This window comes from Aegilops tauschii, chromosome 4, assembly GCF_002575655.3.
Source record: "Aegilops tauschii subsp. strangulata cultivar AL8/78 chromosome 4, Aet v6.0, whole genome shotgun sequence".
Lineage (NCBI taxonomy): Eukaryota > Viridiplantae > Streptophyta > Magnoliopsida > Poales > Poaceae > Aegilops > Aegilops tauschii.
The window spans coordinates 73,362,386-73,383,227 of record NC_053038.3 but is presented as its reverse complement, the minus strand read 5'-3'; positions in this window follow the sequence as shown (position 1 = coordinate 73,383,227).

The window sequence follows — 20,842 nt, the reverse complement described above, 5'->3', positions numbered from 1 at the left end:
GGAGGATTTCAGTAAGTTAGCACGTTATGCACCAGATGACGTTGCTACAGATGCAGCCAAGCAGGAGAAGTTTTTGGAAGGACTGAATGATGAACTGAGTATGCAGTTGATGGTAGCAACCTTCAACAACTACCAGGAGTTGGTAGATAGAGCTCTCATGATTGAAGGGAAGCAACAGCAGATTGAAAACCGTAAGAGGAAATATGGACAAGGGAAGTATAATTCTGGAGCTCAACAGAAGCATCGTTTTGCCCCGAAACCGGGAGGACAGTTTCAGCATACCCATGGAGGAGGTAGTACGCACAATCATAATGGCTCCAAGAATGGTAATGGGAATGGAGGAAGCAACGGACAGAACCGCACCAACCCATCTACCCCAGCCAAGAGGGATCTAAGTCACATTACTTGTTTCAAGTGCCAGAAGACTGGACATTATGCAACTGATTGTCCTGAAGCCCAGAATGGTAATGGCAATGGAAGCTCTGGGAAGAAGCCGAACCCGTTCAACAAAGGACATGTGAACCACGTGAGCGTGGAAGAGGTTGAAGCACAGCCTGATGCAGTAATAGGTAAGTTTTTGGTTAAGTCATTTACTGCAATCGTTCTTTTTGATACTGGTGCATCGCATTCATACATATCAAGGGGATTTGTGGATAAGTTTAAGCTGCCCACCAAAGTTCTCAGAACACCTATGTTAGTAACATCGCCAGGAGTAGAGTATATGGCAAGCCAAGGATGTTTTCAGATGCCATTGGCCATAGGTAGGCATGTTTTCCCCTCAGACCTAATAATTTTGGAGTCGCAAGGTTTGGATGTGATTTTGGGAATGGATTGGCTATCGATGTATGGAGGAAACATCGATTGCGCCAGTAAGACGATTTTGCTTACCACCCCAGAAGGAAGAAGGATCAAGTATGTATCCCGGCATGTGCCGAAGAGGACTCAAGTGAATTCCTTATCAGGAGTGGTACAGGAGGAAGTACCAGTGGTGAAGGATTACCCGGATGTATTTCCAGAAGAGTTGCCAGGCATGCCACCAGATAGAGACATTGAGTTCTTGATTGAACTTTTGCCAGGCACAGGGCCAATATCTAAGAGACCGTACAGGATGCCCGCAAAGGATTTGGAAGAAATTAAGAAGCAGATTAAGGAGTTATTGGATAAAGGCTATATTCGCCCAAGTTCGTCACCTTGGGGATCACCAGTACTTCTAGTGGAGGAGAAAGATGGATCGTTGAGGATGGTTGTTGATTACCGTGGATTGAATGAAGTGACCATCAAAAACAAGTACCCACTGCCGATGATAAATGATTTGTTTGACCGCTTACAAGGAGCTAAAGTATTTTCCAAGATCGATCTACGATCAGGATACCATCAGTTAAAGATTCGAGAGCAGGATATACCTAAGACGGCTTTTACCACCAGATATGGGCTGTATGAGTATACCGTTATGTCATTTGGTCTGACTAACGCACCTGCATATTTCATGAACCTGATGAACAAAGTGTTTACGGAGTTTTTGGATAAGTTCGTCGTGGTGTTCATAGACGATATTTTAGTCTTTTCCAAGAATGAGGAAGAGCATAAGGAGCATTTGCGTTTGGTACTTGAGAAGCTCAGAGAACATCAGTTATATGCCAAGTTCAGCAAATGTGAATTTTGGCTGAAGGAAGTTGGATTCCTCGGACATGTTATATCCGGAGAAGGAATAGCAGTAGACCCTACCAAAGTTGACACAGTAACAAGTTGGGAATCACCCACGTCAGTTGGAGAGATCTGGAGTTTTCTTGGACTTGCAGGATACTACCGGAGGTTCATTGAGAATTTCTCAAAGATTGCAAAGCCCATGACTGAGCTATTGAAGAAGGACACCAAATTCAATTGGACTGAGGATTGTGAAGCTGGTTTCTAAGAATTGAAGAAATGATTGGTTACATCACCAGTGTTGATTCTGCCAGATCAACGCAAGGATTATGAAGTTTATTGTGACGCTTCTCGTCGAGGACTTGGAGCAGTGCTTATGCAAGAAGGAAGAGTTGTGTCATATGCTTCACGACAACTTAAACCCCATGAGAAGAATTATGCTACACATGATTTGGAGTTAGCAGCCGTGGTGCATGCGTTGAAGACATGGAGACATTTCCTCATCGGAAACCATTGTGAGGTGTACACGGATCACAAAAGTTTGAAGTACATTTTCACGCAGAAGGAGTTAAATCTCAGACAGAGGAGATGGTTGGAGCTTATTAAGGACTATGATATGAGATTGCATTATCACCCAGGGAAGGCTAACGTAGTAGCAGACGCGTTGAGCCGCAAGAGCCATGTCAACACCCTCATGACAGGGGAGTTACCCCAGGAGTTAGCCGAGGACCTTCGCGAGTTATGTTTGGAGATAGTTCCAAGAGGCTATTTAACGACACTGGAGATTCAGTCTACCTTGATGGAAAAGATCAGAGAAGCTCAGAAGACAGACAAGGAGATTGACGAGATAAAGGAAAAGATGAGCAAGGGAAAAGGCAAGGGATTTCGTGAGGATGAACACGATACCTTATGGTTTGAGGACCGCGTATATGTGCCAAATGATCCGGAGATCAGGAAGTTGATTTTGCAAGAGGCCCATGATTCACCGTACTCGATTCACCCAGGAAATACCAAGATGTATTTGGATTCGAAGAATACTTTCTGGTGGACCGGAATGAAGAAGGATATTGCGGAGTATGTAGCAGTTTGTGATGTATGTCAGAGAGTGAAGGCAGAGCATCAGAAGCCAGCAGGATTGCTACAACCATTGCCGATACCCGAATGGAAGTGGGATAAAATAGGCATGGATTTTATCACGGGATTGCCTAGGACTCGTTCAGGCTATGACTCAATATGGGTTGTAGTCGACCGTCTGACGAAAGTAGCTCATTTCATTCCAGTGAAGACCACTTACACCAGTGCTAAGTTGGCGAAGATATACATGACCAGGATCGTATGTTTGCATGGAGTTCCAAGGACCATTGTATCAGATAGAGGAACCCAGTTTACCTCGAAGTTTTGGAAGCAGTTACATGAAACATTGGGAACCAGGCTAGAATTTAGTACAGCCTTTCACCCACAGACAGATGGACAGACCGAGAGAGTCAATCAGATTTTGGAGGACATGTTGAGAGCTTGTGCACTAGATTATGGATCTAGTTGGGACGACAACTTGCCATATGCAGAGTTTTCTTACAACAACAGTTATCAAACCAGTTTGAAGATGGCCCCTTTCGAAGCTTTGTACGGAAGGAGGTGTAGAACACCGTTGTTATGGGACGAAGTTGGAGACCGTCAATTGTTTGGACCAGATTTGATTAAGGAGTCTGAACAGAAAGTGATGTTGATTCGCGATAGGCTCAAGGTAGCCCAGTCCAGACAAAAGAGTTATGCGGATTCTAAACGAAAGGAGACCGTTTACGAAGTCGGAGACAGAGTTTATCTTCGAGTATCACCACTTCGAGGAGTGAAGCGCTTTGGAGTTAAGGGAAAGCTAGCACCCCGTTTTATCGGACCATATAGAGTTTTGGAACGTATGGGAGAAGTTGCCTACAAGCTGGAATTGCCCGAAGGATTGTCAGGAGTTCACGACGTATTTCACGTTACACAGTTGAAGAAGTGCCACGCAGAGATGGCTGAGATACCACTGAGAGATACAGTGCCACTGGAAGCGATTCAGCTGGGAAGTGATTTGACCTATGAGGAGAAACCAGTTAAGATTCTCGAGTATGCCAGCCGAGTCACCCGCAGTAAGGTTATCAAGTTTTGCAAAGTCCAGTGGACTCACCACACGGAAGATGAAGCCACCTGGGAGCGAGAGGAAGATCTACGGAAGGACTACTCTCACCTATTTTCTAGCCAACCTGAATCTCGAGGGCGAGATTCATCTTAAGGGGGGTAGGTTTGTAACATCCCAAATTTTCAATTTGGAATGTTATACATAGATCATCATTTCATAGCATATTTTATTGCATTTTGGCAAATCCTCGAAAAAATCCTAAGCAACTCAAGGACCCTCGGAGAGAGTTGGGGATTTTCCCGATTTATCATATTTGATTTTCATCAAATAATAAAACGAGGATTTTGATTTTAATTATTTTCTCTCCGGAAAAATATTTCACATTAAAATAAATGAGAGGAGAAAATATGACTTCTCCAAAACAATTGAAATATTGGAGGAAAAATATGTTAAAATCATATATTGGATTTTATTCGGATGTTATTTGCAATTTTAATTGCATTAAAAAAAATTGCACGTTTTCAAAACTGCATTTTGTGTCAAAAAAATGTTCACCTTGTTCTAATTATTTTAATTAGACGGGGAAAATTTGTTTTATCATTTTTGGATGTTTATTTATTTTTCTGTGATTTTTTTTGGATTCGGCGGAATTTAAAAAAAAACCCAACCGCGCCCGACCGGGCCGAGGCCCAGCCGAGCGGCCGGCCCAGCCGCGCCGTCTCCCTCGCGCGCACGCGAGCGCCGCCGCCGAGTCCGCCATGGACACGCCGGAGCCCCGCCGCCTTGTCCCCTACTCCAAGCCAGCCCCCCTCATAAATACCCCCCCCTCCGCCGCCCCTCCCTCACCCCCGAGCCCCGCCTCGACCCGCACCCGCCGCCGCCGCAGGAGAGCCGCGCCGCCGCCGCCCGATCTCGCCGCCCGCTCGCCGTTCGCCGCCGCCGACGCCGCCCCTCGCCACCCCGCGCCCCGCCCGAGCCTCGCCGCCCCTCGCCGAGCCCGCCGGAGCCCAGCCGACCCCGCCGGAGCCCCGTCCCGACGAGGTACCGATCCGACGCCGTTGCCGGTTTTCTAAAAAAAACCGTTCGTTTTTTTCTAAACCCTAGATCGGTTTATTTTTCTTCGGTTTTATTATTTAGTGAACGTTCGTCGGATTTTCGCTGTTAACGAACGTCCGTTCTTTAACCGCTCGTCAGTTTTTCTTTTTCGTCGGATTTTCCGCGATTTTTCCAGATCTCGATTTCAGATCAGATCTTCGTTTTTGTTTAATTTTTCGCTCGTTTATCGGAATCAGGCGTTCAAGCGCCTAGAGTTTCGTCTCGAAATTCTCTTTCCGTTTAACCTACTCAAACAAGTTTTTGCTACTGTAAAATTTGACCTAGATCCAGATTAGTAAACGAAGCTTGTTTCTTTCGCCGTTTGACTTTCGTTGCTTCATTCAATTTGATTCTTTTTGCAAACCGGAGTTCTTAAGTTGAACTTTCTGGTTGTATCTTTTATTCGAGTTTTACCTGTGCATTAGATGAGTACTTATTGTTTGCTTGTTTGTTTGCGATAGAGTACCCGGAGTGCGCCGCTTGTTACTTCGAATCTCTAGGTTTCACGGATCATCAGCAAGGCAAGTAACACTTTGATCATACTTTTCCATACCCAGTTTTTATTGCATTAGATCAATCCACAAACATTGCATGGTTAGGATCTAATTAAATTGTGGGTATTGGGAAGTAGTTGAGGTAGTACCTATTACCTGTGTTATTTATCAAACCCTCGGGAGTTACTTCTACGTTTGCTATTATATTGCCATGCTTTGCTCGTAGACGTGGATTGGGTTTGAGAGATATTCATGACAGATGTGAGATTGTTAATAATGGTTTACTTAAGGTGGCAACTAAAACTCACATCTGGGTGGATTGAGGCACCTGGAGAACCCAGTGTTGTCTGTTTTTATAAGGACCGCCACCCAGGCTCAAAGGGATCATAAGATTATTCATGCTAGAAACTTCCGTGTGCAGCCACAAGCTATTATGGGCTCTAGCATAGTTGAGTAGGTTACATGATCTCTTAAAGAGGTGGGCTAGCAGATGTAGGGGAAAGTAGGTGTAACTGTCCACCCGGAGTAAAGAGTTATTGTTTCTGAAAGACTGTGTCTCGGTCATCCGTTTCTCAAACATCATGTAGTGCGAGAATCAAGCGGAGGCGATCGAGTCTTGTGGGGAAAAGTGCACAAACCTCTGCAGAGTGTACAAACTAATCATGGTTAGCCGTGTCCCCGGTTATGGACAACTTGAGTATCTAGTACCTGGATTTTCATGTGAATCTCATCACCATGTTACTTTAATTAATTTTGTTGGGTTAATGATGACACTTAATTGGGATTGAGTTGGAGGTACCTTCTCAATGTTTAACAACCACCATGATAGTTAAATAAAATTTATTCCTTTGCAATAGGGAAAAATTGGCTTTCCGCAAAACTGTAACCATAGAGCTTTCCACCAGCCATATATGCATGTAGTATAGCATTATTCTGTTCATTATTCTCTATGTGTTACATTGCCAGCATATTCCATGTGCTGACCCGTTTTCGGGCTGCAACGTTTCATGTTGCAGACTTTTCAGACGACGAGTAAGGTGCCTTAGGTTGTGGTCTTATACTCAGTGACGCCGTTGGAGTTGATGGACTCACTTGTCTTCCAAGTCTTCCGCTGTTATCGTATTTAGATGGCCTTAAGCCATATTTATCATACTTATTCTCTTTTGAGATATTCGATGTAATAAGTGTGTGATTGCTACTCTGTTATAAATCCTCCATTTGTACTGTGCGTGTCAGCATTACTGATCCAGGGATGACACTGGTGCACAACAGCACAGACTATTTGAGGTCTGGTCGCTACAATGGTATTATACCTTTCTGTTAAAGTTGATTATGCCTTGGCTTAACCAATAATCTCGCATAGTTTGTTTACTTGTTGACTATTGTTAAGGCACGTCGTGGGTGCACGACCTACGCTGGGGTACTGAAGTTGTGTCCGCCTACTTCAAAAGAGTGCCATCTCATCAAAATATCAAGGCACTCATAGTACAAATCACACAGTGTGATGAAGAACAACCGAGTGAACGATGAAGTAGTAGACTGCACTCAAGGCCACCAAACAACCAAATCACTAAAAACTATACATGATCTGTCTAGCAGTGCATGCGTCTCCATCGTATCTACTTTTCCTAATGATTCTGCTCTTGTTTTGGACTCTAATTTACATGATTCGAATGAAAATAACCCGGACTGACGCTATTTTTCAGCAGAACTACCATGGTGTTGTTTTTGTGCAGAAACAACAGTTCTCAGAATTGGACGAAAGTTTTTGGAGAATTATTTTGGAACATATAAGAATTACTGGAACCAAAACCCACTAGAGGGGGGGCGGTAGCTGCCTACTAGGCACCAGGGCGTGCTACCCCCCTCTGGCATGCCCTGGTGGGTAGTGGGGCACACGAGGCTCCGCTGACCCTGATTCCAACTCTATAAAATCCTATTTTTGGAGAAAAAATAGGAGAGGAAATTTCATTGTGCTTTATGATACGGAGCTACCGCCACCTCCTGTTATTCATCAGGAGGGCAGATCTGGAGCCTGTTCGGGGCTCCGGACAGGGGGATCTTCGGTCTTCGTCATCAACAACCAACCTCGATCACCAATTTCGTGATGCTCATCGCCGAGAGTGAGTAATTCCTTCGTAGGCTTGCTGGACGGTGATGGGTTGGATGAGATTCATCATGTAATCGAGTTAGTTTTGTTAGGGCTTGATCCCTAGTATCCACTATGTTCTTAGGTTGATGTTGCTATGACTTTACTATGCTTAATGCTTGTCACTAGGGCCCGAGTGCCATGATTTCATATCTGAACCGTTTATGTTTTCACCATTATATCTATGTTCGTGATCCGATCTTGCAAGTTATATGCACCTATTACGTGTTATGATCCGCATACCCCAAGGTGACAATAATTGGGATTCTTTCCGGTGATTACCGTAATTGAGGAGTTCATGTATTCACTATGTGTTAATGTTTTGTTTCGGTTCTCTATTAAAAGGAGTCCTTAATATCCCTTTGTTTCCTTATGGACCCCGCTGCCATGGGAGGGTAGGACAAAAGATGTCATGCAAGTTCTTTTCCATAAGCATGTATGACTATTTACGGATACATGCCTACATTATATTTATGAACTGGAGCTAGTTCTGTGTCGCCCTGGGTTATGGCTATTACATGATGAATATTATCCAACGTTATCACCGATCCAATGCCAACGAGCTTTTCACATATTGTTCTTGATAAGTTACTACTATTGTTACTCCTGTTACAACTGCTACAAAATTACTGGTACTATTGTTACCGTTACTGTTACTATTGCTATTGACATCAAACTATCATACTACTGTGCTACTGATCACTTTGCTGCGGATATTTAATCTCCAGGTGTGGTTGATTGACAACTCAACTGCTAATACTTACAAATATTCTTTGGCTCCCCTTATGTCGAATCAATAAATTTGGGTTGAATACTCTACCCACGAAAACTGTTGCGACCCCCTATACTTGTGGGTTATCAAGTGTAACGGGAGCCCCTTTTTAAAAACTTGAACCATAGAACAATTCTTCTACATTATATTTTCATTTATAAAGGTAAAATATGTACAAACAGATACAAGCAAAATAAAGTTCTGCAGCTAACCTATACCAGTTTTCTCTAACATTTGAAAATAAACTTCAGGGACTGAGACTTATTTCTATCCACTAATCTGGAGAGTCTAGATTCTTTGCTTTAGTCATGTGCCTAACTAACAAAAGATCTTGTTTCAACTTGAACTTCCAGTACCCGATGCCTGGCCCTTCATTTCTGAAGAGTACCCCATTTCTTTGCATCCAAATATTCCAACACCCCAAAATTGTAATGTCTGTGGCAATTCCCTATAGTAGAGTTTGATGCAGTAGCAGGACTTCATCATAGAAGGAAACGCCTCTGTGCTTTGTGGGACTAATTTCAGACCAACATTGTTGAGCAAAAGTGTAGTCCCATAGGAGATGGAGAATGCTTTCCTTATAGTTCTCATTACAAAGAACACGGTTATATGAGGGAATGTGGAAGGATTTTCTCTTGAGCAAACCCCTAGTACTTACCCCGTCATATATAGCAAGCTATAAAAATCTTGTGTCTAATTTTGCTTGTACATTTCCACAACCACTTGAAGATGCAATGAGTATCAGAATTCCCCACAATGTGATTGTACACCTGTCTGGATGAGTATTGTGTCTTGTGTCATTTGTAAAACCACAAGTCTTTCTCACTAGTGAGAATTATCTGAGTGAGGGCCTGATTTATAGAGATGAATTGAGAATGAGCTTGGATGGATATAGGTCTGTGGAACTGATCTGCAAGTTCCCGACCATTGGTCATATCAGCCACTGAGATGTTATTGCTAATAGCAAAAGAGCGAAGCTCAGGGTATTGGATTGCTAGTGGTTGATCTTTCCAACTATCTTCCCAGAAAAGTATTATCTTCCAAATCTAACCGCACATTTGGCAAATTCTTTATATAAGAGAATGAGCTTTAGTAGGGATCTCCACTAGAAGGAACCCTCGGTTTTGCGAGTGGGTGGTGTTTCAGTGTAGTATGTTTCCCATAAAAGATTTTCCCAGGGTAGATTCTCCTTATTGAAGAATTTGTGGAGGTTCTTAAGGAGAAAATCTTTGTTTTGATTCACTAAATCTAGTACTCCCAGACCTCCTTGAGATTTTAGCTTAGATACTAGGTCCCAAGCAATCATTGCGGTCCCCATTTGGTCAGTACCAAAAATTCTCCAGAAACTGTTGATACTTCTCCAACGTATCCATAATTTTTTATTGCTCCATGCTATTATAGTATCAACCTTGGATGTTTTATATGCAATTATATATCATTTATGGGACTAACCTATTAACCTAGTGCATAGTGCCAGTTGCTATTTTTTGCTTGTTTTTAGCTTTTCAGAAAATCAATATCAAACGGAGAAATCTTTCAATTAATTTTTTTGGACCAGAAGGGACCCATGAAGGTTCGGGAGAAGACTAGAAGAGCCACGAGGGAGCGACAAGCTCGCTAGATGCGCCCCAAGGGGGCGCCCCCAGGCTTGTGGACCCCTCGTGGCACCTCTTGACCTAATTTCGCTTCTATAAATTCCCAAGTATTCCCCATATACAAGAGAGCCACCCGAAACACTTTTTCCGCCGCCGCAAACTTCTGTTCTTCCGCGATCCCATTTGGAGGCCTTTTTTGGTACTCTGCCGGAGAGGGAATCAATCACAGAGGGCTTCTACATCATCCTTGTTGCCCTACGGATGATGCGTGAGTAGTTCACCATAGACCTACGGGTCCATATTTAGTAGCTAGATGATTTCTTCTCTCTCTTTGATCTTCAATACCATGTTCTCCTCAATCTTCTTGGAGTTCTATCCGATGTAATCCTCTTTCGCGGTGTGTTTGTTGGGATCCGATGAATTGTGGGTTTATGATCTGAATATTTATAAATATGAATGGAGTCTTTTCTGAACTTTATTATGCATGATTTTTATAGCTTTGTATTTCTCTCTGATCTGTGTGTTTGGTTTGGCCAACTAGATTGATTTATCTTCGGTGGGAGAGGTACTTTGTGATGGGTTCAATCTTGCGGCGCTCTATCCCAGTGACAAAAATGGAACAAACACGTATTTGTATTGTTGCCATTAAGGATAAAACGATGGGGTTTATTCATATTAGTCGAGTTTACTTTGTCTACAACATGTCATCTTGCTTAAGGCATTACTCTGTTTTTATTAACTTAATACCCTAGATGTATGCTGGATAGCGGTCGATGGGTGGAATAATAGTAGTAGATGCAGGTAGGAGTCATTGCCTTGAATATCGTCATAACTATGAACTTTTCTATCAATTGCCCAACAGTAATCTGTTTACCCACCGTATGCTGTGTGTTCGAGAGAGAAACCTCTAGTGAAAACTATAGCCCCTGGTCTACTTTTATCATATATAAAACAAAAAAATTACTTTGCTCCATTTTTCTATTTCATTTTATTTTATCTTTGCAATTTATCTATCTACCACTACAAGATTTAATCCTTCCAAAGTAACCGCCAAGGGGATTGAAAACCCTCTTGTTTGCGTCGAGTGCAAGTATTTGCTTTTGTGTGTGTAGGTGTTGTTCACGAGGTTCTGTGTGGTTCTCCTACTAGATTGATAACCTTGGTTCTTAACTGAGGGAAATACTTATATCTACTGTACTGCATCATCCTCTCCTCTTCGAGGAAATCCTAATGCAGCTCACAAGTAGCAAGAAGAATTTCTAGCACCGTTGCCAGGGAGACATCACGAAAACCTATCAAGTACCTTTGCATAAACTATCATCTAATTGCTCTTATTTTTATTTACCTTTTCATCTCCCCACTTCTATTTTTTTTCAAAAAACAAAAAAATATTCTTGTTTGCTAGTTTGCTTGCTTTGTCGCCATGTCTCAAGAAAGTACCTAGTTGTGTGAGTTTTCCAATACTAGTAATAATGATTTTATTAGTACTCCAATTGCTCCTCCCGCCACTAGTGCACAGTGATGTGATATTAATGTTGCTTTGCTAAATCTTGTCATGAAAGAACAATTTTCTGGTAGTCCTAATGAGAATGATGCATCCCATCTTAATACTTTCGTTGAATTATATGATATGCAAAAGAAGAAATATGTGGATAATGATATTGCCAAATTAAAATTATTTTCGTTCTCACTACGAGACCGCGCTAAAACTTGGTTTTCATCCTTAACTCAAAATAGTATTGATTCTTGGGATAAGTGTAAGGATGCTTTTATTGCCAAATATTTTCCTCCCGCTAAGATTATTTCTCTTGGAAATCAAATTATGAATTTTAAGCAACTTGAGCATGAACATGTTGCACAATCTAGTGAGAGAAAGAAATTAATGATAAAATATTGTCCCACTCATGGTTTAAGTTTATGGATGATTATACAAAATTTCTATGCGGGACTAAACTTTGTTTCTAGAAATCTTTTAGACTCTGCTGCAGGTGGAACCTTTATGGAAATCACATTGGAATAGGCTACGAAACTCCTTGATAATATTATGGCAAATTACGATGAATGGCATACCGAACGAGCTCCAACTGGTACGAAGGTAAATTATGTCGAAGAAATTAATACTTTGAGTGATAAAAATGGATGCTCTTATGAAAATGGTTGCTAATAAGAATGCTCATTGATCCTTACGTTGCTACCTCTTGATCTTGCGTTGGTTTTTTCCTTGAAGAGGAAAGGGTGATGCAGCAAAGTAGAGTAAGTATTTCCCTCAGTTTTGAGAACCAAGGTATCAATCCAGTAGGAGACAACGCACAAGCCACCGAATACCTGCACAAACAAAAACCAACTTGCACCCAACGCGATAAAGGGGCTGTCAATCCCTTCACGGTTATTTGCAAAGTGAGATCTGATATAGATGGATAAACGGTAAAGTAATATTTTTTGTTTATGGAATGCAAAGTAAAATATTGCAAAGAAAGTAAATAGGAAACTAAAATTGTAGATCGGAAACTTATATGATGGAAAGTATACCCGAGGGCCATAGGTTTCACTAGAGGCTTCTCTCAAGATAGAAAATGTTATGGTGGGTGAACAAATTACAGCCGAGCAATTGATAGAAAAGCGCAAGTTATGACGATATCTAAGGCAATGATCATGAATATAGGCATCACGTCCGTATCAAGTAGACCGACTCCTACCTGCATCTACTACTATTACTCCACACATCGACCGACTCCTGCCTGCATCTAGAGTATTGAGTTCATAAAAATAGAGTAACACATTAAGTAAGATGACATGATGTAGCGGGATAAGCTCAAGCAATATGATGAAAACCCCATCTTTTTATCCTCGATGGCAATAATACAATACGTGTCGGTTCCCCTTCTGTCACTAGGATCGAGCACCGCAAGATTGAACCCAAAGCTAAGCACTTCTCCCATTGCAAGAAAAACCAATCTAGTTGGCCAAACCAAATCGATAGTTCGAAGAGACTTGCAAAGATATCAAATCATGCATATAAGAATTCAGAGGAGATTCAAATAATATTCATAGATAAGCTGATCATAAATCCACAATTCATCGGATCTCGGCAAACACACTGCAAAAGAGTATTACATCGAATAGATCTCTAAGAACATCACGGAGAACTTTGTATTGAGAATCAAAGAGAGAGAATAAGCCATCTAGCTACTAGCTATGGACCCGTGGGTCTGTGGTAAACTACTCACGCTTCATCGGAGAGGCAATGGTGTTGATGTAGAAGCCCTCCGTGATCGAGTCCCCCTCCGGCAGACACCAGAAAAAGCCCCTAGATGGGATCTCACGGGTACAAAAGGTTGCGGCTGTGGAAAAGTGGTTTCTTGGCTCCCCTGGTAGGTTTTTGGGATATTTGAGAATATATAGGCAGAAGAAATAGGTCGGTGGAGTCACGAGGGGCCCACAAGGGTGGGGGCCGAGCCCTACCCCCTGGATGTGCCTCCGACCTTGTGGACGCCTCGTGGCATTCCTGACGTGCACTCCAAGCCCTCTGGATGTCTTCTGGGTCCAAGAAAAACCATCGCGAAAGTTTCATTTCGTCAGGACTCGGTTTGGTATTCCTTTTCTGTGAAACTCTAAAACAAGGAAAAAACAGGAGCTGGCACTGGGCTCTAGGTTAATAGGTTAGTCTCAAAAATCATATAAAATAGCATATTAATGCATATAAAACATCTAAAATAGATAATATAATAGCATGGAACAATAAAAAATTATAGATACTTTGGAGACGTATCAAGCATCCCCAAGCTTAATTCCTGCTCGTCCTTGAGTAGGTAAATGATAAAAACAGAATTTTTGATGTGGAATTCTACCTAACATATTTATCCATGTAATTCTCTTTATTGTGGCATGAATGTTCAGATCCATATGATTCAAAACAAAATTTTAATATTGACATAAAAACAATAATACTTCAAGCATACTAACAAAATAATTATGTCTTCTCAAAATATCATGGCCAAAGAAAGCTTATCCCTACAAAATCATATCTTCATCACACAAAATATTCAAATCATGCACAACCCCGATGACAAGCCAAGCAATTGTTACATACTTTTAACATTCTCAAACTTTTTCAACTTTCATGCAATACATGAGCGTGAGCCATGGACATAGCACTATAGGTGGTATAGACGGTGGTTGTGGAGAAGACAAAAAGAAGGACATAGTCTCACATCAACTAGGCGTATCAACAGGCTATGGAGATGCCCATCAATAGATATCAATGTGAGTGAGTAGGATTGCCATGCAACGGATGCACTAGAGCTATAAGTTTATGAAAGCTCAAAAAGAAACTAAGTGGGTGTGCATCCAACTTGCTTGCTCATGAAGACCTAGGGTATTTTGAGGAAGCCCATCGTTGGAATATACAAGCCAAGTTCTATAATGAAAAATTCCCACTAGTATATGAAAGTGACAATATAGGAGACTCTCTATCATGAAGATTATGGTGCTACTTTGAAGCACAAGTGTGGCAAAAGGATAGTAACATTGTCCCTTCTCTCTTTTTCTCTCATTTTTTGGGCCTTCTCTTTTTTGGCCTTTTCTCTCCTTTTTTTATTTCCTCGCATGGGACAATGCTCTAATAATGAAGATCATCACACTTTTATTTACTTACAACTCAGAAATTACAACTCGATACTAGAACAAAATATGACTCTATGTGAATGCCTCCGGTGGTGTACCGGGATGTGCGATGAGTCAAGAGCGACATGTATAAAAAATGATGAGCGGTGGCTTTGCCACAAATACGATGTCAACTACATGATCATGCAAAGCAATATGACAATGATGATGCGTGTCATAATAAACGGAACGGTGGAAAGTTGCATGGCAATATATCTCGGAATGGCTATGGAAATTCCATAATAGGTAGGTATGGTGGCTATTTTGAGGAAGGTGTAAGGTGGGTGTATGGTACCGGCGAAAGTTGCGCGGTACAAGAGAGGCTAGCAATGGCGGAAAGGTGAGAGTGCATATTATCCATGGACTCAACATTAGTCATAAAGAACTCACATACTTATTGCAAAAATCTATTAGTCATCGAAACATAGTACTACGTGCATGCTCCTAGGGGGATAGATTGGTAGGAAAAGACCATCGCTCGTCCCCGACCGCCACTCATAAGGAAGACAATCAAAAAATATCTCATGCTCCAACTTCGTTACATAATGGTTCACCATACGTGTTGGGGAACGTAGCAGAAATTTAAAATTTTCTACGTATCACCAAGATCAATCTATGGACTCATCTAGCAACGAGAGAGAGGGGAGTGCATCTACATACCCTTGTAGATCACGCGCGGAAGCGTTCAAGAGAACGGTGTTGATGGAGTCGTACTCGTCGTGATCCAAATCACCGATGATCCTAGCACCGAACGGACGGCACCTCCGCATTCAACACACGTACGGAGCGGGGACGTCTCCTTCTTCTTGATCCAGCAAGGGGGGAGGAGAAGTTGATGGAGATCCAGCAGCACGATGGCGTGGTGGTGGAAGTAGCGGGATCCCGGCAGGGCTTCGCCAAGCGCAAGCGGGGAGGAAGAGGTGTCACGGGAGGGAGGGCGGCGCCAGGGCATAGGGGTGATGCTCCCATGCGCCTCCCCACTATATATAGGGGTGGAGGGGGCTGGTTTCTTGCCCTCCAAGTCCATTGGGGCGTTGGCAAAGGTGGGGGAAAGAAATCCCATCATTTCCCTTCCCCACCGATTGTTATCCCCCTTTTTAGGGATCTTGATCTTATCCCTTCGGAATATGATCTTATTCCTTCTAAGGTGGGATCTTGGTGCGCCTTGAACAGGGGTGTGGGGCCTTGCCCCCACTACCCACGTTCATGTGGGTCCCCCCATGCAGGTGGGCCCCACTTCAGAACCTTCTAGAACCTTCCCGGTACAATACCGAAAAATCCCAAACATTTTCCGGTGGCCAAAATAGGACTTCCCATATATAAATCTTTACCTCCGGACCATTCCGGAACTCCTCGTGACGTCCGGGATCTCATCCGGGACTCCGAACAACTTTCGGTTAACCGCATACTAATATCTCTACAACTCTAGCGTCACCGAACCTTAAGTGTGTAGACCCTACGGGTTCGGGAATCATGCAGACATGACCGAGACAGCTCTCTGGCCAATAACCAACAGCGGGATCTGGATACCCATGTTGGATCCCACATGTTCCACGATGATCTCATCGGATGAACCACGATGCCGGGGATTCAATCAATCCCGTATACAATTCCCTTTGTCTATCGGTATGTTACTTGCTCGAGATTCGATCGTCGGTATCCCAATACCTCGTTCAATCTCGTTACCGGCAAGTCTCTTTACTCGTTCCGTAATGCATGATCCCATGACTAACTACTTAGTCACATTGAGCTCATTATGATGATGCATTACCGAGTGGGCCCAGAGATACCTCTTCGTCATACGGAGTGACAAATCGCAGTCTCGATTCGTGCCAACCCAACACACACTTTCGGAGATACCTGTAATGCACCTTTATAGCCACCCAGTTACGTTGTGACGTTTGGTACACCCAAAGCATTCCTACAGTGTCCGGGAGTTGCACAATCTCATGGTCTAAGGAAATGATACTTGACATTAGAAAAGCTCTAGCAAACCGAACTACACGATCTTGTGCTATGCTTAGGATTGGGTCTTGTCCATCACATCATTCTCCTAATGATGTGATCCCGTTATCAATGACATCCAATGTCCATGGTCAGGAAACCATAACCATCTATTGATCAACGAGCTAGTCAACTAGAGGCTTACTAGGGACATGCTGTGGTCTATGTATTCACACATGTATTACGGTTTCCAGTTAATACAATTATAGCATGAACAATAGACAATTATCATGAACAAGGAAATAAAACAATAACCATTTTATTATTGCCTCTAGGGCATATTTCCAACAGTCTCCCACTTGCACCAGAGTCAATAATCTAGTTCACATCACTATCTGACTGTTATGAATCCAACACCCATGTGATTTGTTCATATCTCGCTTGTGAGAGAGGTTTTTAGTCAACGGGTCTGAACCTTCCAGATCCGTGTGTGCTTTACAAATCTCTATGTCATCTTGTAGATGCAGCTACCACGCGCTACTTGGAGCTATTCCAAATAACTGCTCTACAATACGAATCCGGTTTACTACTCAGAGTCATCCGGATTAGTGTCAAAGTTTGCATCGACGTAACCCTTTACGACGAACTCTTTTACCACCTCCATAATCGAGAAAATTCCTTAATCCACTAGTTACTAAGGATAAGTTCGACCGCTGTCATGTGATCCATTCCTGGATCACTATTGTACCCCTTGACTAACTCATGGCAAAGCACACTTCAGGTGCGGTACACAGCATAGCATACTGTAGAGCCTACGTCTAAAGCATAGGGGACGACCTTCGTCCTTTCTCTCTCTTCTGCCGTGGTCAGGTCTTGAGTCTTACTCAATACTCACACCTTGTAACATAGCCAAGAACTCCTTCTTTGCTGGTCTATTTTGAACTCCTTCAAAATCTTGTCACGGTATGTATTCATTTGAAAGTACTATTAAGCGTTTTTGATCTATCCTTATAGATCTTAATGCTCAATGTTCAAGTAGCTTAATCCAGGTTTTCCATTGAAAAACACTTTTCAAATAACCCTGTATGCTTTCCAGAAATTCTACATCATTTTTGATCAACAATATGTTAACAACATATACTCATCATAAATTCTATAGTGCTCCCACTCACTTCTTTGGAAATACAAGTTTCTCATAAACTTTGTATAAACCCAAAATCTTTGATCATCTCATCAAAGCGTACATTCCAACTCCGAGATGCTTACTCCAGTCCTTAGAAGGATTGCTGGAGCTTTGCATACTTGTTAGCATCTTTCAGGATTGACAAAACCTTCTGGTTGTATCACATACAACCTTTCCTCAAGAAAATCGTTGAGGAAACAATGTTTTGACATCCTATCTGCAAGATTTCATAAATAATGCAGTAACTGCTAATATAATTCCAACAGACTCTTAGCATCGCTACGAGTGAGAAAGTCTCATCATAGTCAACTCCTTGAACTTGTCGGAAAACATCTTAACGACAAGCCGAGCTTTCTTAATGGTGACACTTACCATCATTGTCTGTCTTCCTTTTAAAATCCATCTGCACCCAACAGCCTTACAACCATCAAGTAGTTCTTCCAAAGTCTATACTTTGTTTTTCTACATGGATCCTCTCGGTTTTATGGCCTCAAGCCATTCGTCGGAATCCGGGCCCACCATCGCTTCTCCATAGCTCGTAGGTTCATTGTTGTCTAGCAACATGACTTCCAAGACAGGATTACGTACCACTCTGAAGTAGTACGCATCCTTGTCGTCCTATGAGGTTTGGTAGTGACTTGATCCGAAGTTTCATGATCACTATCATAAGCTTCCACTTCAATTGGTGTAGGTGCCACAGGAACAACTTCCTGTGCCCTACTACACACTAGTTGAAGTCATGGTTCAATAACCTCATCAAGTCTCCACCATCCTCCCACTCAATTCTTTTGAGAGAAACTTTTCCTCGAGAAAGGACCCGTTTCTAGAAACAATCACTTTGCTTCCGGATCTGAAATAGGAGGTATACCCAACTGTTTTGGGTATTCTATGAAGATGCATTTATCCGCTTTGGGTTCGAGCTTATCAGCCTGAAACATTTTCACATAAGCGTCGCAGCCCCAAACTTTTAAGAAACGACAGCTTAGGTTTCTCTAAACCATAGTTCATATGGTGTCATCTCAACGGAATTGCGTGGTGCCCTATCTAAAGTGAATGCGGTTGTCTCTAATGCCTAACCCATAAACGATAGTTGTAATTCGATAAGAGACATCATGGTATGCACCATATCCAATAGGGTGCAGTTATGATGTACGGACACACCATCACACTATGGTGTTCCAGGCGGTATTATTTGTGAAACAATTTCTACAATGTCTTAATTGTGTGCCAAACTCGTAACTCAGATATTCATCTCTATATCATATCATAGACATTTTATCCTCTTGTCACGACGATCTTCAAATTCACTTTGAAATTACTTGAACCTTTCAATAATTCTGACTTGTGTTTTATCAAGTAAATATTCTCAGCATCTACTCAAACCATCTGTGAAATAAGAACATAACGATATCCACTGCGTGCCTCAGCACTCATTGGACTTCACACATCAAAATGTATTACTTCCAACAAGTTGCTTTCTTGTTCCATCTCACTGAAAACGAGGCCTTTCAGTCATCTTGCCCATGTGGTATGATTTGCATGTCTCAAGTGATTTAAAATCAAGTGAGTCCAAACGATCCATCTATATGGAGTTTCTTCATGCATATGTACCAATAGACATGGTTCGTATGTCTCAATCTTTTCAAAAACGAGTGAGTCCAAAGATCCATCAACATGGAGCTTCTTCATGCGTTTTATACCAATATGACTCAAGTGGCAGTGCCACAAGTATGTGGTACTATCTTATATATTTTGGCATGAACATGTGTATCACTACGATCGAGATTCAACAAACCATTCATTTTAAGTGCAAGACCATTGAAGGTATTATTCAAATAGACAGAGTAACCATTATTCTCCTTGAATGAATAACCGTATTGCGATAAACATAATCCAATCATGTCTATGCTCAATGCAAACACCAAATAACAATTATTTAGGTTTAACACCAATCTCGATGGTAGAGGGAGCATGCGATGCTTGATCACATCAACCTTGGAAACACTTCCAACACATATCGTCATCTCACCTTTAGCTAGTCTCCGTTTATTCCGTAGCCTTTTATTTGGAGTTACCAACACTTAGCAACCGAACCGGTATCTAATACCTTGGTGCTACTAGGAGTACTAGTAAAGTACACATTAATATAATGTATATCCAATATACTTCTGTCGACCTTGCCTGCCTTCTCATCTACCAAGTATCTAGGGTAGTTCTGCTTCAGTGACCATTCCCCTCATTACAGAAGCACTTAGTCTCGGGTTTGGGTTCAACCTTGGGTTTCTTCACTAGAGCAGCAACTGATTTGCCGTTTCATGAAGTATCCCTTCTTTCCCTTGCCCTTCTTGAAACTAGTGGTTTTACTAACCATCAACAATTGATGCTCCTACTTGATTTCTACTTTCGCGGTGTCAAACATCGCGAGTTGCTCAAGGATCATCATGTCTATCCCTGATATGTTATAGTTCATCACGAAGCTCTAATAGCTTGGTGGCAGTGACTATGGAGAACCATCACTATCTCATCTGGAAGATTTAACTCCCACTCGATTCAAGCGATTGTAGTACTCAGACAATCTGAGCACATGCTCAACGATTGAGCTTTTCTCCCTTAGTTTGCAGGCTTAGAAATTTGTCAGAGGTCTCATACCTCTTGACGTGGGCACTAGTCTGAAATCCCAATTTCAGTCTTTGGAACATCTCATATGTTCTGCGACGTTTCAAAAACGTCTTTGGCGCCTCAATTCTAAACCGTTAGCATTACGCACTGAACTATCACGTAGTCATCAAAACGTGTATGTCAGATGTTTCGCAACATCTACAGACGACGCTCGAGGTTCAGCACACCGAGCGGTGCATTAAGGACATAAGCCTTCTGTGCAGCAATGAGGACAATCCTCAGTTTACGGACCCAGTCCGCATAATTGCAACTTTCAACTAAATTTTCTCTAGGAACAGAACTAAAGCGTAAGCTACGACATAATTTGCAAAGACCTTTTGACTATGTTCATGACAATTAAGTTCATCTGATTATTTAATGAACTCCCACTTAGATAGACATCCCTCTAGTCATCTAAGTGATACATGATCCGAATCGACTAGACCGTGTCCGATCATCACGTGAGACGGACTAGTCATCAACGGTGAACATCTCCCTGTTGATCGTATCTACTATACGACTCATGT